Source organism: Astatotilapia calliptera, chromosome 4, assembly GCF_964374335.1.
Source record: "Astatotilapia calliptera chromosome 4, fAstCal68.1, whole genome shotgun sequence".
Classification (NCBI taxonomy): domain Eukaryota; kingdom Metazoa; phylum Chordata; class Actinopteri; order Cichliformes; family Cichlidae; genus Astatotilapia; species Astatotilapia calliptera.
In genome coordinates this window covers 31,570,044-31,591,503 of record NC_137425.1, presented here as the reverse complement: position 1 = coordinate 31,591,503, position 21,460 = coordinate 31,570,044, and the positions used below count along the sequence as shown (strand labels likewise).

Here is a 21,460-nt window from a genome sequence, read left to right as displayed (position 1 = left end):
AAGATGTCTTTTCAAGATGGAGAGATGGTAAAAGAGGCATTCGTTGAAGCAGCTGACTCATTGTTCCGAGACTTTAAAAATAAGGCAGAAATAACATCTTCGATCAAAGCTCTCCAGCTGTCAAGAAGTACAGTTACACGGCGCTGTGAAGCCATGGCCGAGGATTTAACCCAGCAACTTTGGAAGGACATCGGAGATTGCCAGTGTTTCTCACTGCAGTTGGACGAATCTACGGACGTGAGTGACACAGCCCAGGTGTGCATTTTCATTCGTATGGTGTTTACTGATATCACTGCAAAAGAAGAGCTATTAACAGTCCTGCCCATGAAAGAACAGACGCGAGGAGAGGACATATTTCAGTCGTTCAAAAACTTTATCGAGAAAACCCAGCTCCCAGTGTACAAATTGGTGTCTATTACCACAGATGGAGCACCCGCAATGGTTGGCCGCTTGAATGGATTTATTGCCAAGTGCAGGCAGGACGATGCTTTCCCGGACTTCCTAAATTACCATTGCATAATCCACCAAAATGCTCAACATGAAGGAGATCATGAATGTTGCAACGAAGATCGCCTGTTCTATTCGCGCCAGATCTCTTCAAAGACGGTTATTTCGTGCACATCTGGAGAAGGCTGACTGCGACCACTCTGAGTTGTTGCTACACACTGACGTGAGGTGGCTTAGTCGAGGGAAATTCCTGCAAAGATTTCGAGAGCTCTGTCCGGAGATTAAGGAGTTTTTCTGTGTAGCTGGACAAGCAGAATACATGCAACTTAATGACGGTCAGTGGCTGTTAGACTTGGCATTTTTAACCGATCTGACAAACATGTTGAATGACCTTAATCTACAGCTGCAAGGAAAAGACAAAACAGTGATCAACATGATCAGCTCAGTTAATGCTTTCAAACGAAAGATGCAACATCTCTCTTTAAAGCTGCAGCGCCATGATTTGATAAACTTTCAAAACCTGGCGTCAGAGCTGGAGATGCAGGGGATGGCCTGTTTGCAACTTGACAGTGCACGCTACACAGAGCAGATTGACAATTGTCTGTCAGAGTTTGACAAACGCTTTCAAGACTTTTCTTTGCTCGAGCCAGTCGCTACCTTCATGTGCTATCCTTTTCGGGAAGATGCTGATGTCGATTCACTCGCATCAAAAATTGCAAAACTATTTCACCTGAACTCTTCTGGAGTGGAAGATGAGATTTTGACACTACAAGCCGACATTGAGCTGAAGTCCAGAGATCATGGACAGTTCTGGAACTTACTCACAGAAGTAAAGTACCCCAACATGAGGAAATGTGCTGCCTCTTTGACTGCATTATTCGGCTCCACTTATTTATGTGAGTCATCATTTTCCCACATGAACATCATTAAGTCCAAGTACCGTTCCACCATGACTGATGAACATTTGGAAGTGTGTTTGAGGCTGGCCGTCAGCAGCTACTGTCCGGACTATGCATCCCTGGCTGATTCAATTCAGTGCAAGTCATCAGAGTAAACTCAGGTAATGACAAAAAATTTACATTGTTAATTGTGTTGTGAAATATTGGATATTGCGGTTATGCATGTATATACATTGTAGATATAAAGAATCCTCAATATATTTATAAATAAGTATATGTTTTGGATTTTTGTAGTGGGTAGATCATGTTGACTTGGTCATTTTATAAGTAGCTCACATGCGGAAAAAGTGTGAGCACCCCTGAGCTAGACAATTTGTCCCAGAGAACTGCCACTCACTAAATTAATTGTGTTTTTGCAACCATTCTGTTGTGAGATGTTTGTGTGAAAATCTCAGTAGACCATTAGTTCCACAAATGCTCAGCCCAGCCTATCTGTAAGTAACAACAATCTGTAAGATTGTTAACACTATCAAATAATTTTATATTAAATTACTCAACAGATGTTTACTTCATCCCAATTACAAGCCATATGAACAGCAAACATGGTTAATTTTTTCCCTTTACCTTTGTTAGATCACATTTCTGAATTAATGTGCTTCTTGTTTTTTGGGTTTTTTTTATAAAATGTTATAAAAAAAATCAGTTCTAATCAAGTGGAGTGAGTGGAAAGACACAACACATTTACACGTTAAGCAATATGTTTCCCAACTAAATGGGATCAGCTGCTCATCAATGGTGACATTAGTCCCAGGGTTGTAAAACAGGGGGAGGTGGTGCACACACTTATCCCACACTGTCCTGATGGCAGCTAGCTTGTCTCTCTGCCGTCGAGCTGGTCTGTCGTCTTGGTTATCAAAACAGATAATCCTGGAAATTTTGTGGAAGTTTTCCAGAGACATTGATGCACGGAAAGGTTCTTGCCGGTTTCTGCATCCCACAGGGATTCTGTGGATTCCCCTTTGGACCTGAAAAGTCCTGCAAGGATAAGAACCCCAAAGTAGGCCTTTGGGGTTCTTAGATAAATTTGGTCCATCTCCTTCCACCTCTCTCCAAAAACACACCTTCCTTCTAGATTACTGCAATCCAGAATAATTTTCTGGATGGAATCTGGGATGAAAAGCTCAAATGAAGACTTGATGTCCTGCACATGAGTAACTGTCAGCCGTGTTGGCCCTGGCTTATCACAGTAACAGCTCTGCAGGGTGGCTCATTTCTTGGCAAGAAGACCATTCAATTTCACCAGTTATTGACATCCATATTTCTTCACTTGCTGTCTGGTGGGCTTGTTCTGGTCCTGGAGCTGTCTGCTGATGGGGTACTCGTCTTTGTTTTGTTACTAATTGGTGCTCAACCTCATCCTCTTCTTCAAAGTCACTGTCAGACTCAGAAATGTGAAATATTCTGAAACCTCTTTGTCAACATCATCATCCGAAGCCTCTCTCTCTTCCAAAATCAATTGGACGGCCCTCGCAGCAGATAATCTTTTGCCATCTTGATCAGTTGTGATAAAGAACCACACTGGCAAAGTCTTTTTTTATAGTATTATGCCCCTAATTTGCAGGTGGGACAGGGTATGAGAAAATAAAATTTGGATCCCTCAAGAAAGAGGGTAAAATGTGCGGGAATGTAAGAGCAGACGGTGTTGGTAGTTGAATTTTCAACAATGTTGCAACTTTGTGCGCGAGCAGGAGGGGAAGAAAACACTATCAGCAGCACCAGAAAGGAGGAAGACAGAGTGTGGGAACACAGGACCTACACTTTCAACACTTTTATTAGACCTGGGTCCAGTGGACCCGAACACCTTGTATGTAATGTAAATGCGTGGGGGGAGGTACAGTATGAGGTCATTGAAAATTAGTTCGGATTTATGTTCTTCACAGAAAATAAGCCAAAGCCAATGAATTTCAGGTTGAAAAAATAATTAATTGTTTAATTTTTCTTTTGAAAAAAACTGAAAACGGGTCTCACAGATCCGAACACTATACAAGGGTTAATGTTATCATCTATAGCCCATTGTGTAAGCCAGTTCTTGTCATGTAGTTAATATGACATGTATTTCTTGTCTGTGTGTTTGATGTTGTCAAGCCTCCCTTGTTGGTTCGTGTCATGTCGGCATGTTGTTATGCTTGCTGTTTTACTTTGACAGTCCTGTGCTTCTTTCTTCTTAGTGTTTAATTTTACTCTTCTAATGTGATGTCATAATTTTCATTTCATTTAGCTGTTTCCCTATACGTTTCCAATTTCCATGATCACCTCCTGTCTGTATCTCAGACCTTTTTCTTCCTTTGTTTTGCTGTCAAGTCATCTGTGTATTTTACCTCCACATCTCATCACAATACGCATTGTAGTCATCATAGATAGGATAGGTGAAATTTTTGCGTTACCTCAGCTCAAGTAGGTAAAGTATGTATCAGAAGGAAAATACAAAAATACCAGTAAATACAAACAAATAGAAAATACACTTTATAGAACGGTAGCATACAAAGTATGTGCTTATGGATGTGCTTGTGGAAATATCCAAGACAAACTATATAGCTTAACATAACTATTCTACCATTACTGTTCCTGTGAAGTAATAGATATCTACATGTACATGAAGACACACGTAGACACTAAGTATACATATGTATACATATATACCTGCACACCTCCATAAACAGAGAAGGTGCATTTTGCATTAATTTTGACCATGGATGTCCACAAAGTCCAGTGAATTATGACATCGTCATTGAGGAGTTATAGAGTTTAACTGCTGTTGGGATGAATGATCTGCGAAAGCGCTCCTTCCTGCAGCAAGGATGTTTCAGGAAGGAGCTGTGATAGTTGTCTAAATTGGTTCATATTTAGCATAATTTCATAATTATTTTCCCAATTTAGTTGTTATTCCTGTTCCATCTTTGCTGGCGTTCTGTTCATGTTTACCTGCCTTAATAAAATCACTTGCTTTTGGTTCTAGTCTCTGCTCTGTCTCCTCCAGTGTCTCCATTTGTGTCCTCTTTCTTGTTCAACACAAGCACTTACTATGATTTTCTAAAAATAAATATGATTCCAATTTTTTGAATAGCAAATGTTATTTCAAATAATGACAGCATTGTTATATATTTTATTCACAGTTTGCAGAGTGCATCTTAAAAGATGTTCCAGTAAAGTTTGAGAACTCTGCTTCAAGTATTGCAAGTCTGAGACAACAGATTGCAATATGTCTTCTTGAGAATACAGGTATCATTACAAATATAAATTAAATAGTAAACTACAAACTGTTACATTGAACGTGTTTTTAACATTGTTCTTTTATTGCTATAATCTTATTATGTAGTCATGCAAACAGAGTTCATTATTATTAAAATTAAAGTATTTGCTTCTTGTTGTTGAAGATGACCTGACTGACCTATGCCACTATTGTGGGAACCATGATGGTGACACGGAATGGGTAAATGCTTATGTTTTACATGTCCATAGCCCATTCAGCTTAAAAAGCTGATTAAAAACAAAAAAACAAAAATATAATTTTAAAAATGTCACAGACCATGTGAATACATCATCTGACTTATTGTAGTTGTAATGAATGGTGGACTGCTTTATGATCTGAGTATTTTGCAAAATTGTTATTTAAATACTTATTTGTACAACACTATTAACATAATACTTGTGTTTCCTTGTTTTGTCTAATTCAGATTGGCTGTGACATTTGCCCACGGTGGTACCACAGGGACTGTGCAAAGAAGCCCCGCAAGAGCAAAGAAAACAAATTTGTCTGTGAAGCATGCTGGTCAGACAGTTAGGTTCTCTGGTAATTTTTCTGAGGCTTTGAAATGTGTGTGTTTTGTATCGTTGTCTCCAATAATATTAATTAGTTCTTTATGTTTGTGTTGCTGTGTGTGCGCGCTTCTGTATTGTTAACAACATTAAAATTCAGCTTTGATTTGAATTAGTTTGTAGGATTATTCAATTAGTTTTTGTTTCCTAACATGTTAACATTATAGGTACTGTGGGAAATTAATTAAAGAATTAATATATGTTGTTTCATGGTTTACTGGTGTTCAGCTTCCGCTATACCCCCTGTTTCTGGTATATTTGTTACTTTATTTCAATTGGTGGTTTCTTCTTTAAACACTATTTTGGTATATAAAACCGCCGCAAAGGTTTAAAGTAGGTTAGGATTCGCCGAAAGGAACCGAATTAGACATTTGTGCGCTTTTACAATTTGTTACAAAGTAATTATGGCTACCTCTAAAACCTGAGTCTATGTGTGTATGTGTCTGGAAGTAAGTTGATTTTACAGCACAATACGCTGCTGAACTACTTACCTTTTGTTTTCTTTGCTTGAGGCTCACGTACTGGTGACAAAGGAGAACAGTTGAGTTTCATCTCAAAACTGATACCGTTTCACCTCTAGGGTGAAGTCAAAGGCCATATCAGCAACCACTCTGAAGTCACGTGTGACAGGGACGGCCCAGGATAATCTTTGAAAATGGGGAATAAACAAGCAAAATTAACACCTGATGAGGAATGGTTAGAAAAACAACAAACCGGAGCAGGTAAAATAATTGTAAATAGGTGGAGAAATCCACAAAAAGCTAAAAACCGCAGCTGGGAAGGGAAATGCAGTCCCTCAGCTGTTACCCAGCTGAGAGCTGTCCTGAAGCAAGAAATTACATTAACAAAAGACCCAAAGAAAAAATTAAAACAAGAGTATAGGCTTTTCGGGGCAGGGATAGCTCAGTAGGTAGAGTGGTAGCCCCATGATCGGAAGGTCGGGGGTTCGACTCCACTGAACGGCTACTCTGAGGTACCCCTGAGCAAGGTACCGTCCCTACACACTGCTCCCCGGGCGCTGCATTGGTGGCTGCCCACTGCTTCACTGGGTGAATGGGTTAAATGCAGAGGAACTATTTCCCTATGGGGACTAACACGCACACTTTACACACTTTATACTTTACTTTTACACTTTACAAGCATGGGAAAACGAAACTGAAAAGAAAAAACAATTAGCAGCAGGTTTTTTTTGTTTTTTTTTGGCCTGTCCCGTTTGGCTCTTTTGCCCTCAGAATTGTTGTCTAAAGGCAAAGAAAGATGCCCAACGGATTTACTTTACCAAACTGACCATCCAAGCCTTGCCGTAATGGTCCATTTGATTCACCTTTTATTGTTTATTTTATTTTCACTTACTGAATATGGGACAGACTTGACTGGGGGAAAGAAGGGGAGAAAGAAAGAGGGAAAGAGAAACAGCTGAGAAGAGGGACGGGGGAGAAGGGCAAAAGACAAAGCAGCAGCTTTAATAACCCCTGATGATGAAACTACAAAGCAGGCATGTGCTGAACAAAGACCTCCACTGACAGACCCACATAACTCTTTTAAATCCCTAAGTTAAATCTTCCACACTAGCTGCAGAAAAAACAACCAGTATTACACCAAAATCTCGTTTCAAACGATCTCCCATATGGACAAGAGCAATGAAAATTAAATTCGACAATGCATATGAGGTTACACAAACAATGTTAGCCAAGCATGAAACAGATTTTCATCCAGGAAGATCTGATTATGGCTCTGAAGAAGAGTGCGACGATCGTGGTTCACACCCAGACCCACCACCATCTACACTAGCATGTCCATTAGTTGAAGTAGCAAATCCCAGATATGGCACACTTCTAGGTGATGGGTCAGGGAGGAGGCAGGGACAACAGACCCACAATTTTTTGTGTACCGCCCATGGACACAAAGACAGACAAAATGTAATAAAAGGCATTCCATCAATACAAGAAGGGTATGAACCATGGCAAGCTGCCGTGCATGAAGTAATCACCCAGTGGCATTTAAACGGTCACAAGTTAATGCAGTTATTCCAGGACTGCCTAGGGCTCTCCTGGGGAAGAATTAGGGGAGACTTTACCGGCTCCCAACCAGATGGTAGAGCATTTCCCCCAGGTCATGCTGACCTCCAAGCAGCATTAATACCTGTGTTTGATAGGGCCCGTCAACAACTAGCGCCAAGAGCCAACTATGGTAAGATAGGGCAAGTTAAACAGAGTGACACAGAAAACCCACATGAATACATGGACAGGCTAAGACCAGTTTTCAGACAGAACTCAGGTCTAAATTATGCTGATGACCCACAATCACCATATCAGCAACAATTTAAACGTGATTTTATTAAAGGATTGCTATCACGCATTAGGCCTCATGTAGAAAAATATTGGGTAACACAAGATACAGGCACAGTAGATGAGGCGCTCCAATATGCTAATCACGCACAAACGGTAGTGAAAAACAAAGAGAAGGCCTCAGTTTTTGCCCTAGACACTGACACTGCTCTCACAGCTTTTAGTGGGAGTGGAGGCTACAGGGGAGGTTTCAGAGTTCAAAGGAGAGGAAGAGAAGAGGAATGTATAGAGGAGGAGCAAGAGGCAGAGGGAGACAGAGAGGCACATACACCACAGATGGTGACTCTAGTACTGCATGCTGGAGGTGTGGGAAAGAAGGTCACTTTGCACACCATTGTAGGACACAGAGAATGCCCGACACAGAATGACTAGCTGCAACCACTGTGACTGCAACCACCCAGACAGCTGACAGGGAGAGCCACATAGATGAAAAAGTAAAAGCATTAACAAACAAAGAAAACAATTTAGAACAGGATGAAGCTGAAGTATACAATGTTCATCAGTTAGTAAGTTTACTGGACGGAAAGCCAACACTTACAGTCTATGTAAATGGCAAAAAGCTGGAGGTGTTGTGTGACACAGGACCTTGTAAAACAGTACTTAAGGCAGAGCCCCCACGCACAACCTTTTCTAGAGAAGTAGTAATGGTGAAAACAGCGTCAGGGCACGTAAAAACCCAGCCACTAATGAAGGATATAAAAAAAACAACAGCAATAGAATAATATTAAACACAAAGTGAACCCGTCTTCCTTCATTAAATAGGTTCTTTTAGATGTTAAGGAGGAATTGACTTAACCAGGCTGGCGGAGAATGAAGACAACCGGACACCTGCAGCAGATGGGGGAATCAGTGAACTTTTATTGAGACAGAGACAACCTCTCAAACAGCTCACATCAGGAGATTCCCAATATTTGCTGTGAGGATGGGTATATATTCTCTAAAACTTACAGGAGGGGGTTGTGAGGACAGTGCTGCATTAGCAGAAAAACAACTCCATAAAAGGAAAGCGGCCTTGGGTGTTCTAGTCTCTTCGCTTGCAGATATCTTGCACCTGCAGAATGAGGCGATCGCTTCTTATCGCTCTCAAGGCCAAAGTCGTGAGCGCATATTTTTATTACACAGTTGCACAGTAACTTTAAAGCTGAACAATATTTAAAGCTGAATAATGTTTGATCAGATTATATTTTCTTCAAATCCCCCTTTTGACCCATCTTAAATGGGTCAACACACAAAAATAAGTAACATTCAAAGGAACACAGAGACGTGTCGAAGCCTGGCTCGAAAAACTCCTCGGGTCTTATCATTTGTCTTTATCTGTCATTGCAGATGAGGAGAAAAGAGTCCAGGCACCACCCTGCCCAGGGGTCGGCTGCAAGCAGTCTCGGTTCCCGACGAAAGCAGTAACAGCTGTCCTGCACACACGGATACAACGAGTTAGTGCAACCAGGGTAGTGACACAAAATTAACAGTTCCTGTAACTCAGCAACTAAAAAACATAAGTAATGATAAAAATGTGGAGAGTACAGAGTCTACTATAATAATGAGAGATATAAACGTGAAAATGTGAAAGAATAAATCCACCGTAAAATAAACCCAGAACGGTAACTGCTAAGGACATTCAAAAGTGAATATGGTAAAACGTGAGGAAGGGGTGTGGAAAAAAACAATTTATATCCAGTGGTGGGAGTACACATTCGCTCAGGCTTAGGTCCGGAGACCCTGAGAACATCGCTTAACCCTCACAACCCGACCAGACACAGTTCAACCAGATATATCCTTCAAGAGGAAGTGGGTGAGGGAAACAATTAATAACAAGCCTAATACAAAACACCACAGAGAAACAACCATTCTAGAAGCATTTAAACAAGAGAAAGACGATAATGTTCGTCACCCTCACGATCAGAGTTTTCATCATCCGTTGGCGAGGAGGTAACCGTGTCTCGTTTCTTTCTAAATGGATCGGGCGTGGGCAAAACTGGAGAGGAAGTGGTGGGCAAGACCCTAGGGGCTACATTTGTCAGATTGGTACTGTCAGAACGGGGCGAAGCTTTTGAACTTCAAGGTGTCATAAGTGTCGGGGGCCCTTCACAGATCAGGATTATGCCAATGGGAATGAGACCCAGGGCCAGGAAGCAAACAAAGACGCAACATCTTTGCCTGCCTGTCATTTCAGGGGGAAAGGGCCAAGACATGTTTACTTAGCTTGGATGTCGTCTAATAGAGGATGATGGGGCACAGAAAGGTGGTCCAGTTCCCCCCACCTCGCCAAGGGCGTGTTCTAGGAGTTAAAGAGCAACAACCTGAGAGAGAGAGAGAGAGAGAGAGAGAGAGAGAGAGAGAGAGAGAGAGAGAGAGAGAGAGAGCGAGAGAGAGAGCCCCTAATGGCCAGTTAGTGGGCTCTAGGTCAAACTGTCCCCAAATTTGTTATTTGTTATTATTACTTGTTTTCATGTCACTTGTCTGTTTTCTACTGCACCCCTCTCACCAAAGCAAAGCAAACATTAGCAGCACATTGACCGTAGTCAGGCATCCTCATTCCATAGGTGCTATAAAACATTTCCTGTAAATACAGTGTAATAGCATCCCCAACTCCTAACCCATAAACACCGTTTCTTCACACATCCGCCCAGAAATCCTGTAATAGAAAAACATTAAAACTGTAACCCTGTAGGGAAGAAAATGTAAATGGTAACGCTGCGCAGTTACCTCTGTAAGCAACACAAGACACAAAAATGGCATTTACAGGTTCACTCATCCTCGAATATTTTGTCATCCTTCTACTCCTGTAAAAGAAACCCACATAAATTCATCCACCCTTTTATCCTATCTAGGTGGAGGTGGTTAACCTTGAGTCATGGTCAAGTCTTGTCATCTTTTACCAGTCAGTCCGTTTGTTTTTATTCCCAGTCTTTCATCCATTCATCCGTTCTTTGCTGATAGTGAAACCTGTCGTCGCATCTAGTTTCCACACTCAGCAAAATGACGTCATCTCAAAAAGAAACAAGAACTTGAGTTTGGATTACCTCGCTGAATCCTTTTTTAAACAGGGACTCTCGTTTCTAATTGTCCCCACAAGTGTTTCCTCCAGAACCCATTTCAATGCGGAGAAACTCACTTACAACAATTTTCTCGCCGACGTGTAATGCTTGTAATTTCCGATGTGCAGATCTGCTTAAAGAAAAGATTCACAAACAAAAATCAGTAAATATAAAACAAAATAAAATGAAAAATAACAAAAACAAAATGCAGACGCCCGGGTCTTAGGACTTGTCACTGAATATTCTTCCCATCAATAAAAATACCAACCTAAACCTACACAGAGTCAAATCAACACCACCTCAACCTTTTCATATTCATAAACCTATATGTTTTGCGTTCGTGAAACAAAATTGAACCATTAAGTAAGTTGAGCTCTTGAAATGTTTTAATTCTCTTAATTCTGCCAGTTTATTTCAACACTTATTCAATGACTTTTATTCAACTGCTACTTGGTCACTCGACTTTTACCTGTTCAAATTGCCTAGGGTTCAACAAAGTCTAGATCCCCGTTATCATGAAACTTGAACGGTGTACGATGATTTACTTACAGTAATTTAGAATCATCACTCAACCTAGCTCTACTACTGGCACTGCGTGACTTTTCTCACACTGGAAACCAGAATTTAGTACAGAACTTTAATGCCTCAGGCAATCGCGTTCAAGGGCTGCCCCCCCTTCTCTTCTTCTTTGTCCGTGTGTTCCTCCTTTATTAAATCTCCATCACAATGACGTGGCGCTCTGAAATAAAACTCACACTGTTAATTCCTCGTTTTCACTCTGCACCACTGCTCAGAGTGTTTTCTTTTCTTTTTAGTGTAGAGTAAACAATTAAGTCGAGGCCTTAAGCCCCAGATATCTCGCACGGGCATCATTTTCATAACCAAACCGCTCCGGACTCTGCTCCCCAGACCACACAAATGCCCTCTGGGCTTATTATTATAGCAAATTCTGTATTTGACTTTGTTGTGTGCAGCATTGAGCCTTTGTCAGTAAAGCATTCTTCATTGCAGCAGCTAGAGCATTGTGTGTCACTTCTTAGTAAATTAAATCAACATTTTGATTTTAGTGCATGGGTATGTATCAGTTTTTACTCCCTCAACAAGTGCATAAGTGTTCATGTGTGTGTTTCCCTTCATTCTAAGTAGGCGCATGCAGAAGTGTGTGTTCGTGTGTTGGTATATGTTTGTGTTCACCACCTTCCTGTTCTGTAGTTTAGGTAAACCAGCGGCCTGACGCATGGCCTAGGGTCCTCCCCTCCTCTTTGGGTCTGTTTTCATCCGTTGTTGCAGCTGCCTGCATCTTCCTTACTTTGCTCCACGGCCTTCTGCAGCTCTGCTGTTCGGCTCTTCTCAGAGGTCAGCATCCTTCTGCTCACCGTCCCTTTTCCTCCGGGCTTAATGCGCGTCTCGTCACAGCTCTGTCAGCTGACGCAGCCTGGGAATTTCCCCCGTGTAGTGAAACGGGCTTTAGGTTTAGTGCTCTCCGTCTCCGCTGCATGAGATCACTCTTTTGCAGCACTGTTGACATCCTCAAGTTGTTGTTGTGAGTCCAGCTGCTGTGGCCTTCAGGGGTCAAAGGGTCAAAGATGGTCGCGGAGAGGGCAACGATGGTAGAGGGGAGGGTAGGAGTCCAGGTCAGCTTCGGCTCTCAGAAAAAACAAAAACAAAACAAAACAGGCGAACAGGAAAATGATGTTGTGTTGGCTGTGCTATCCCGAGAGGGGAGAAACAACGAGATCTCGTCTCCCCCCTTTTTTGTTTTTGTTTTTTTTTTTTTTTTTTTTTTTCTCCATATAATCAACTCATAACCCCTCAAGTTGACAGGACAACACAGGTACGTGTTAAAATTCTTAAGATCCTGTTTAGAAACCTAAAAAGGAATTTCCTATCATTCAGTAGTCATTTGTCTTAAACAATCAACAAAAACATGTCCCAAGTCGACCCTTTTAACCACTAAATTTGTCGTGTCCTCACTTAATCCTCAGACCAGTGTCTTTGTCTTTTGACGTTACGTTGTTGTCCTGCAACCCAAAGCGTTTAATTGTCAGTAATGTATGAACTATATCATTTAAAAACAGGTGTATGTTAAGTGTCGCTACTTTAACCTTGCATGTACGTGCACATGTATGTAAGCTGTTTCTTCATTGCATGTATGGGTGCGTCTGTATATGGGTTACTTTAACTTTTTCTCAAACGAGGCATTTCTCTAACACGCACATGTGTCTGTTCCTCACCCTTCTCATATCTTTCTCTGGTTGTGTGTGGTTTTATTTGTTTCAGTGATTTACCAGGAACATCTTTTCCTTTTCTCCATGTCTTCCGCCAGAGGTTAACACTGGTGAGATTCAGGGACACAGCACCCAGAGCAGGTCAGCGAGAAAAACCTGCCTCAAACTACATTCTCTCTTTTTTGTTTTACCGGGAGGGGTGAGGACAACTCTGGTGTCCAGCCGTGAATTTTAGCCAAAGCTTGGCCTGTCTTCTGCTGCCGTACTCAGGCTTCCAGGTTAAGAAAAAACACCTGTATGAAGACACTAAACATACATTTAGTATTTGTATAAACATAACTGCCTAAATCATTGAACTCTTGAGGAGGGTGTATTTCAGAATCAGAATCAAAATCAAAAACTTTATTGTCATTGTCATGAGACCGACGACATTAAGAATGGTCCCTGATCATTGCATCATCCCTAGTAATATCAAATATAAAAAAAAACAATAAAATTCAATCAATAAAATAGATAGAATACTTAAAATACTAAGTATTCCCACCGTCATGCTTCAGACCGTGCATAGATTAACACAAGAGTGGCATGGTGGACATTTTTGTAGTATTCAGATGTGTTATTGCAGTTGGATAACAGCTGTGTTTGAGTCTATTAGTCCTTGCTCTGATTGCCCTGTACCGTCTGCCTTAGGGCAACAGTTCGAACAGGGAGTGGCCAGGATGTGAGGTGTCTTTTATGATGTTTTGGGCCTTTTTAAAACAGTGGGCGTTGTTTGACTCTTTACTAACTTTAAAACCCCACCATAACAATTTCTCACTGACAAACTTCTATGCATCCATTTAAACATGCGAAGCCAGCACAAAATCACACACATACCCCTACAGCAAAGCTTTAACATAACCACAATGCAACTCCTCCCTTAAACGGGAGAAATCACCCTGAATCAACCAACTCTATATAAAACGTCAAACAAAGATAAACCACAAACATTTCTACACTTCTGTGTCTTCCACGCAGCACAATAGGCAGAAAAACACCGATTACTCACAGTCTACAACAAAAGAAAAACCTGCTCTTTTCACAACTCTCACAGCTAAAGTCAAAACTCTTACCCAGTGCCTCTGAAATAATAAAAAAATCACCAAATACTCGATTACTCTTTTCACTCGCTCCCTCTCACTCCCTTCTTCCTCATACAGCATACACGCTCGCTCCCGCGGACCCGCTCGGCCCCGCGGGCTCACTCGGCCCCCACCTTTTTCCTCTCACAGAGACAGAGAGAGACCCTTTTCCTTTTTTTTTTATTTCTCCAGCACACATACACACACAGAATCCCAACTGAGAGAAAGAGGGAGAGAAGAGAAAAGAGTTGTAGAGAGGAAGTTTTTTTAGCAGGAGTTTCAGATCTAACAGATTTATACAACTTATTTACACACACCGGTAATTTATGTTCTATTTATTGATTTTAAAGGAGAATTTGGGCCAGCTGGGTTTCTGCCTCTGTTAGGCACTAACAGCTGGGGCGCTGCTTTAAAGGTGAGTCAGCACTGAAATATCCCTTCAGGTGTTACCAGGCTTCTACCAAACCGGAGTCTGGCGGGTAACCTTGCCTAGAGCTTCCTGATAGGGGTGCTAGTTGGTTGTCACCTTGTTCACACGTCTCATTCACACTTCATACATTACCTGCAGTCACTCATTACCCTCCTTATGTATGTAATAAATGTGTAAAAAAATTCTATGTGTGGTGTATTATTTTAACCAAAAGAGGAACCTAGTTCCTTTAATTGTGTAATCTGTGAACAACGGAGAACCAAACTGTCCTGCCCAGTGTTCCACAGCAAGCATTCAGCGTGTATTTATGTGTGTCCAATATCAAACAGAACATCAAAACATTTAAAACACTAAAATCATCGGGGTTTTAAGAAGAGATCCGTTTTCTCCTATTGATCAAAGGGACCCCTCCTTTGGACTCCAACCAGTACTTCTCCTTTTTAAGTTTTAGAGGATCTTTTCTAATAAAGTCCTCTGGGCCTTCCTAACCCTTCTGTAGTTTAGAGAATATTACTAAAAAATATTCTCAAGGCCTTTAACCTTTTAATTTGTTTAGAAAGGCGTTACTAATAAACCCTTTCAAGGTCCCAGACCTGCACTGAGGTATTTATCCGACACCGGAGAGCAACCCGTCGGCTGCAACCGTGGTCAGACCTCAGTTCACTCTTATCTTTATTCACTTATTCACTTATTTCTTATTCACTTATCTCTTATTCACTTGTCTGATTCTCAACAAGCCTTAAGTAAGCCAGACAATTTTGGTTATGAATTACTAGGAGTTTGGACACTAAGTATTTTTATAATGTTCAATATAGCAGAAATAAAAGGTCTGCTTACCTTGTTTTTGTGTGCACACAGCTTTTGTCCAAACTCCGTTCACTCAGACCACGGCCGATGTCCTCCCACCCGTTCCAGTTTGGCCTGGAGCGGATCCTGTTCGTGACGCCAATTGAAGGATATAAAAAAAACAACAGCAATAGAATAATATTAAACACAAAGTGAACCCGTCTTCCTTCATTAAATAGGTTCTTTTAGATGTTAAGGAGGAATTGACTTAACCAGGCTGGCGGAGAATGAAGACAACCGGACACCTGCAGCAGATGGGGGAATCAGTGAACTTTTATTGAGACAGAGACAACCTCTCAAACAGCTCACATCAGGAGATTCCCAATATTTGCTGTGAGGATGGGTATATATTCTCTAAAACTTACAGGAGGGGGTTGTGAGGACAGTGCTGCATTAGCAGAAAAACAACTCCATAAAAGGAAAGCGGCCTTGGGTGTTCTAGTCTCTTCGCTTGCAGATATCTTGCACCTGCAGAATGAGGCGATCGCTTCTTATCGCTCTCAAGGCCAAAGTCGTGAGCGCATATTTTTATTACACAGTTGCACAGTAACTTTAAAGCTGAACAATATTTAAAGCTGAATAATGTTTGATCAGATTATATTTTCTTCACTAACAAAGCCACTGACATTTTTGCACAAACCTAGTCAACGCTCCTGTTACATGCCATGTATAATAGACCCAACCTGCCCAGTAAACTCACTAGGAAGAGATGCAATGACAAAACTAGGGATAGGAGTCATCCCCACAGAAACAGGTATGACAGCGGAAATAATGTTAGTAGAGGGAGACCCCTATCAGAGGGAAGGAAAAGGAGAGCCAAACTACTACTGGTCATTAGATTTGCCACCGCTTACACAGCTCAAAGAAGCATCAGAAAAACATCTCCCCGCAAGTGCCGAAAAAATGAAGCCAACTGAGTATCACAACACCCTGCACTATAAACAAACCCCAGGCCCAGACCCTCGTATGATAAACCGGTACACAGCCTAAAAAGCCCATATCTGACTCTGCAACACTTATGTCACAAAATGCGGAAATGCAGTATGCTCAGTGAACCAGACAGAGTAAAAAAAAAAAAAATAAAAAAAAAAAACTAAACAGGACACAGTCAGTTGCAAAAACAGCAGGTACACAATGGTATCAATTAGGTAAAATCCTGCAAAAGGTAGAAAATGATAAATATACACCTACAGAGGAAGAGGCTTGGGCACAGGGTAAAAGAACAGGGTGCATGAGATACACACTGGGCTGGGTGATAAGAACTACACCCAACGCTCATTTGCACGACAGCACACAAGAATGAGAAATTCTCTTGCTGGAAGAAGAGCCAGCACTTAAAAGTTTACCTTCTACACTGTGGTCGAATGTGGGATTAATAAAAAACGCAGACTCAGTAACAGTACAGACTGTTTCATCCCACAGGCCCATTAAACCACAATACCCCTTATCTAAGGAAGCAACAGAAGGGATTAAGCCAGTGATATGAAAAGATATGGAAAAAGCAGGAATTCTAATAAAAATTCTAATTCTCTTCTCTCTGGCTCTCAGCGAAGGCGGTCGCACTTTTCTCCTCTCCTCCTCACCCTTATCTTCCCTGCTTAGCCTCTATGTCCTTGTCTTGTCTCGTGTGCATTACTTTCCCTGGAATAGACTCACACGGTCATTCTCTAAAACCTAAAAGAGAATTATGGATTTGATCAACTGGTCTCTGAATGCTATTGACACCCTTTTCTCAATGAGAAGTCTGGGCTCGGGAGAGCCTGAGTGGCCTGGAGGGACTTTCCCTGCACGATGGACGGGTGGCAGAACTGGAGGGTCATGTGTCTGGCGGGACTGTCGATCGAGGACGCTGAAGATATCTATCTATTCGGAACCGTGATAACAGGGTTCGTGCATATCGGAGTTGGCTTGGCCCTGGTTTATCGGAGAAATAAGAGAGCGGAACCGGCTGTTCAAACCCCCCCCCAAGGCTGCCCGCTGGAATTGAAGCGATGGGACGAGGCGCGACCTCTCACAACGAACGTAATATGGTCAACACCTTGGAGACGCTTACAGCTGCTGTGAAGGCTCAAAGCAACAACATTGAGCGTATGGGGGGATACATCAGAGAGAGGCCTGCTCAAAATGGGACCCTTGAGCGACAGTTGGAAGACATTACGGAATGGATCACTGCAGCTGTGAGGTCTCAGAATCAAAAGAATGACAACACCATGGAACAGAAGTTTGATACCATCATGGGGAGGCTCGTGGCTCTCCAACGGGAGATCGAGAGGCCAGTGTCGGAGTGTTAGTAAGTAAGTAAGTAAGTAAGTAAGTAAGTAAAATTTATTTATATAGCACATTTCACAGATAAAAATCACAAAGTGCTTTACAGTAAGATCAGACATACAAGTAAAAATTAAATTAATTAAAAGCCCGTTTTTTTTATAAAAATGTCTTCAGCTGCTTTTTAAAGGAGTCAGTAGAGTCTAGACAGCGTAAAGACAACGGCAGAGAGTTCCACAGCCTAGGTGCCAGTGCCTGAAAAGCTCGATCCCCACGTGTTTTAAATCTAGTACGTTAGGGCAGCCTGAAAATTCTCCTGGGCTGCTCGCATGGAAATTTACAAAATCAACATTGAGATTGCGGACCCCCATAACGGCGCTAGCTGCAGGCCCAAGGCTGGAGCCGAACAATCACTCCCTGATAACGACTGTGTTACAGCTATTCTTCCCGTCCCATGCAAGGACACCTGGATTGGCTGGAGGACTGTTTACTTAGCCTGATAGGCCGAAGGACACTGTCTCAGCTAAACTATGGACACGCACACACATACATATACACTGATAAGCACTCACTATGTCTGTGAAGGTTCTCAGTCATCCAGGTCATCGTAGTCAAAGGAGCTTGCAAAGAAAAGCGTCTGGACTTCTTTAAGTTACTTGAAGACGTTTCACCTCTCATCCGAGAAGCTTCTTCAGTTCTAAGGTCAAATGGTGGAGAGTCCCAGATATAAACCTAGTGGGAGTATCCCCCCCCACAGAGGGACAAAAGGACCCCCTGATGATCCTCCAATCGCCTGAGCCAAGGTGTGAAACTGGGTGTGGGCCCCAATCAGCCAGAGTTTCGGGTGTGTTCATTGTGAAACCTGGCCCCACCTTATCATGCGAATTCCTGAGGTCAGATGGCCCAGGATGTGAGTGGGCGTTAAGGTGTCTGGGAAGGGATCTCAAAACTGGATTATAGATGGCAGAGAGTTGGTGTCGTAAACCCCCTGCCTCTGTTCAAAGATGGTCGCGCACAGTGGACATAGATGGCTTCTTTCACTCCTCTTTCAAACCATCTGTCCTCTGTCCAAAATGTGAACATTGGCATCCTCGAAAGAGTGTCCTTTATCCTTAAGATGCAGACTCACTCACTCATCCCCCCTCCCTTTCCAACGCCAAAAAACTCTCGCGATCCCCGCAGCCCCCTTAGAAACATAAGCAGGGAAAACTCCTTAAAAAACCCTCCGCGTTTTCTCTAAAACCCTAGAATAACTTGTTAGGTACCCCCTCTATTCCCAAAACCTTATATTCGATAACAGGGGAAATCCTGAAAAAAATCCTTAGTCTTTTCTCAAATTAAGCGCCCCGCGGCTCCCGCCCACCGAACAAAGTCAAAACTCCTTTAAAAAATCCTCCGCGATTTCTCCAAAACCCTAGAATAACTTGTTAGCTACCCTCTATTCCCAAAAGCCTTATAATCCAAAACAGGGGGAAAAGTCCTTAGTCTTTTTTTCTTCAAAAGCTTCCCTCTTACTAGCAACCTCTAAAATTCAACGCACAGTCTAAGTTCTACCTCGCTCTTAATCGCCGACCTGCAACTGCTTCCAGAGCAGAGCACAATTTTTTCCTGCTTGTTCGCTCCCCGCTCTGCTCCCGAATGCACTGCTTACCTCGTTTGAAAATTTCCGCCGGAGACCAACTCTGCTAATTCGCCCCGCTGCCAATCACATAACAATGGCACGGCTCCCTTCGCACCCCGGTTAGCCAATCGGCTCCAGGTCCGATTTTATGATCTCCCGCTGAGGTTAAGACTGCCGTCGAGCTCCCAGAAGACCTCTGACTTCAGACATATCAACAACTGGCGCCGCTCAGACTGCTTGTGAGCTCGCTACAGCCACGAAACCAGGGATCAACAACAACTGCCTTCGCGTGCCCTATGTGCATATCACTCGGTAAGTGTTAATCTTCCCCGTCTTACTACATTTTCGCATTTTCCTTTTTACCATTCTGTCAAAAAAGCTTTTTCATCTTCAAAAGCCATGCAAATAGGCTCTGTAACACTTGGAATACACTTTTCAAAAATATATACAGTGGGGCAAAAAAGTATTTAGTCAGCCACCGGTTGTGCAAGTTCCCCCACTTAAAATGATGACAGAGGTCAGTAATTTGCACCAGAGGTACACTTCAACTGTGAGACACAGAATGTGGGGGGAAAAAAAAAAAAATCCATGAATTCACATGGTAGGATTTGTAAAGAATTTATTCGTAAATCAGGGTGGAAAATAAGTATTTGGTCACCTCAAACAAGGAAAATCTCTGGCTCTCACAGACCTGTAACATCTTCTGTAAGAAGCTTTTCTGTCCCCCACTCGTTACCTGTATGAATGGCACCTGCTTAAACTCATCTGTACAAAAGACACCTGTCCACAGCCTCAAACAGTCAGACTCCAAACTCCGCCATGGCCAAGACCAAAGAGACTAAATACTTTTTTGCCCCACTGTATAACCTCGCCTCTAACGCTCAGAGCTAAAAAGTGCATTTGTACACTAAACTATAGCAGCGATCATGTCCTCATCAGGTACCTCATTTTTCTCACTCTTGTTCATATAATGTTTATATTTTACCGTTTTTCCCGTTTGTAAATATTCGTTATTTCTTTTCAGACTCTGAGATAAGCGTGCTCAACTCGTCTCTTTTTGGTTCTTTCGATCAAATTGGTAGGTTTGGTTCATTGTTGTTCTCCCTCTTAACAGCTAATTGTACAAGAAAAACAAAACATTTACCCTCTTTTTCATTTTTATCAAACTTTCTAGATATCTCAGACTTGGACACCTTTATTTTTTCGAGTTCGCCGAATTCTTCTCCACCAGTGCTTGAGCGATCCACAGGCAAGAACATCCGTCTCTCCACACGCGATAGACAGCATCTGCTCTCTACGCTAGATCGCCCCACTTCATCTGGCCCCAGGTCCATCCCCGCCGGAGCTTGTTCTCTCCCGCGACCCTCTGGGAAAAACTTGCGCCTGTCCGCCGGAGACAGGCAAGATTTGCTCTCCGATCTCACTCCCGATGCTCCAGCCAATCAGAGCCCTAGAAACGCTTCTTCTCCGCCATCAGACACACGAAATGCACCGCGCCTGCCTTTGAGACCCAATCACGGTCAGTCTCTCTAGGTTCTCGCTTTTTTCTCATTTTATAAAAACTATCCCTTTTCTATTTAACTTTACTGTTTGTATCTTACCCTCAAATTCTCAGAGCATCTCAGAAGGAGGAATAGCAGGACCGGTAGGATCGCAAGGACAACGAGGACAAGGCGAACACGCACACGGAGGCAGCTCGCTTCAATCGCTCTTCGCGCGGTATCTCTGTTCGCTGAATTAGTTCAGCTCATCTTATAAAAAGTTTGTGGTTTTTTTTCCATTTTGCTTTTTCAAACAAACTGTCTTTTGTGGTTTTGTTCTTTTAATATATTCCTGTTAAACAATAATAATAAAAAAAATGGATAACCAGGAACAAGATATTACAGACCCATTTCTTGCTTTAGAAACAGCGTTCGCTAGGTTAAATGAAAATACACAGCATTCTCAGATTACATATTCACAAAACAGTGAGCAACCTGAGGTGATCAATAATGATCCTTTAGAATTGCTTAATTTAGCTCTTGCCCGATTAGCGCCCAATGAAAGGGCCTTTCAAAATAATTCTTTGAGTTTTGGAGTGGATCATGATGAGATCCAAACAGAGTCAGATGCGGCTCATTCACAAATGAGTCTGACACAAAACATCTCTTCTGATCCGTTTTTAGCAATTAATAGAGCTTTAGAAGCTTTGGCCCAGATACAAAATGAGGTCCAAATACCACCGAGTTATTGAGTCAAATAAACAGGTTAAATCAAAATAGTTTGATTCTCAAAGCCAGCATTCGCTAGTCTTTTCCCCAGACAATGCGTGTCCCAACGAACCGCTCAGCCGCAGCCCACC

The 21,460-nt window shown here is 42.1% G+C and overlaps 2 long non-coding RNA genes across 2 annotated transcripts; one reads left to right on the top strand and one right to left on the bottom strand.

Annotated features, from left to right (window-relative positions):
• Positions 1-8,403: 8,403 nt before the first annotated feature.
• On the bottom strand, positions 8,404-15,844 carry LOC145428371 (uncharacterized). The gene is made up of 2 exons (XR_013908654.1): positions 15,447-15,844; positions 8,404-15,320 (listed from the first exon to the last, which is right to left on the bottom strand). It is a non-coding gene; the product is annotated as an uncharacterized LOC145428371 (long non-coding RNA).
• A 2,574-nt stretch (positions 15,845-18,418) lies between these two features.
• Positions 18,419-20,974, top strand: LOC145428372 (uncharacterized). Its single transcript, XR_013908655.1, has 4 exons — positions 18,419-19,431; positions 20,144-20,197; positions 20,294-20,638; positions 20,735-20,974. It is a non-coding gene; the product is annotated as an uncharacterized LOC145428372 (long non-coding RNA).
• Positions 20,975-21,460: the final 486 nt, after the last annotated feature.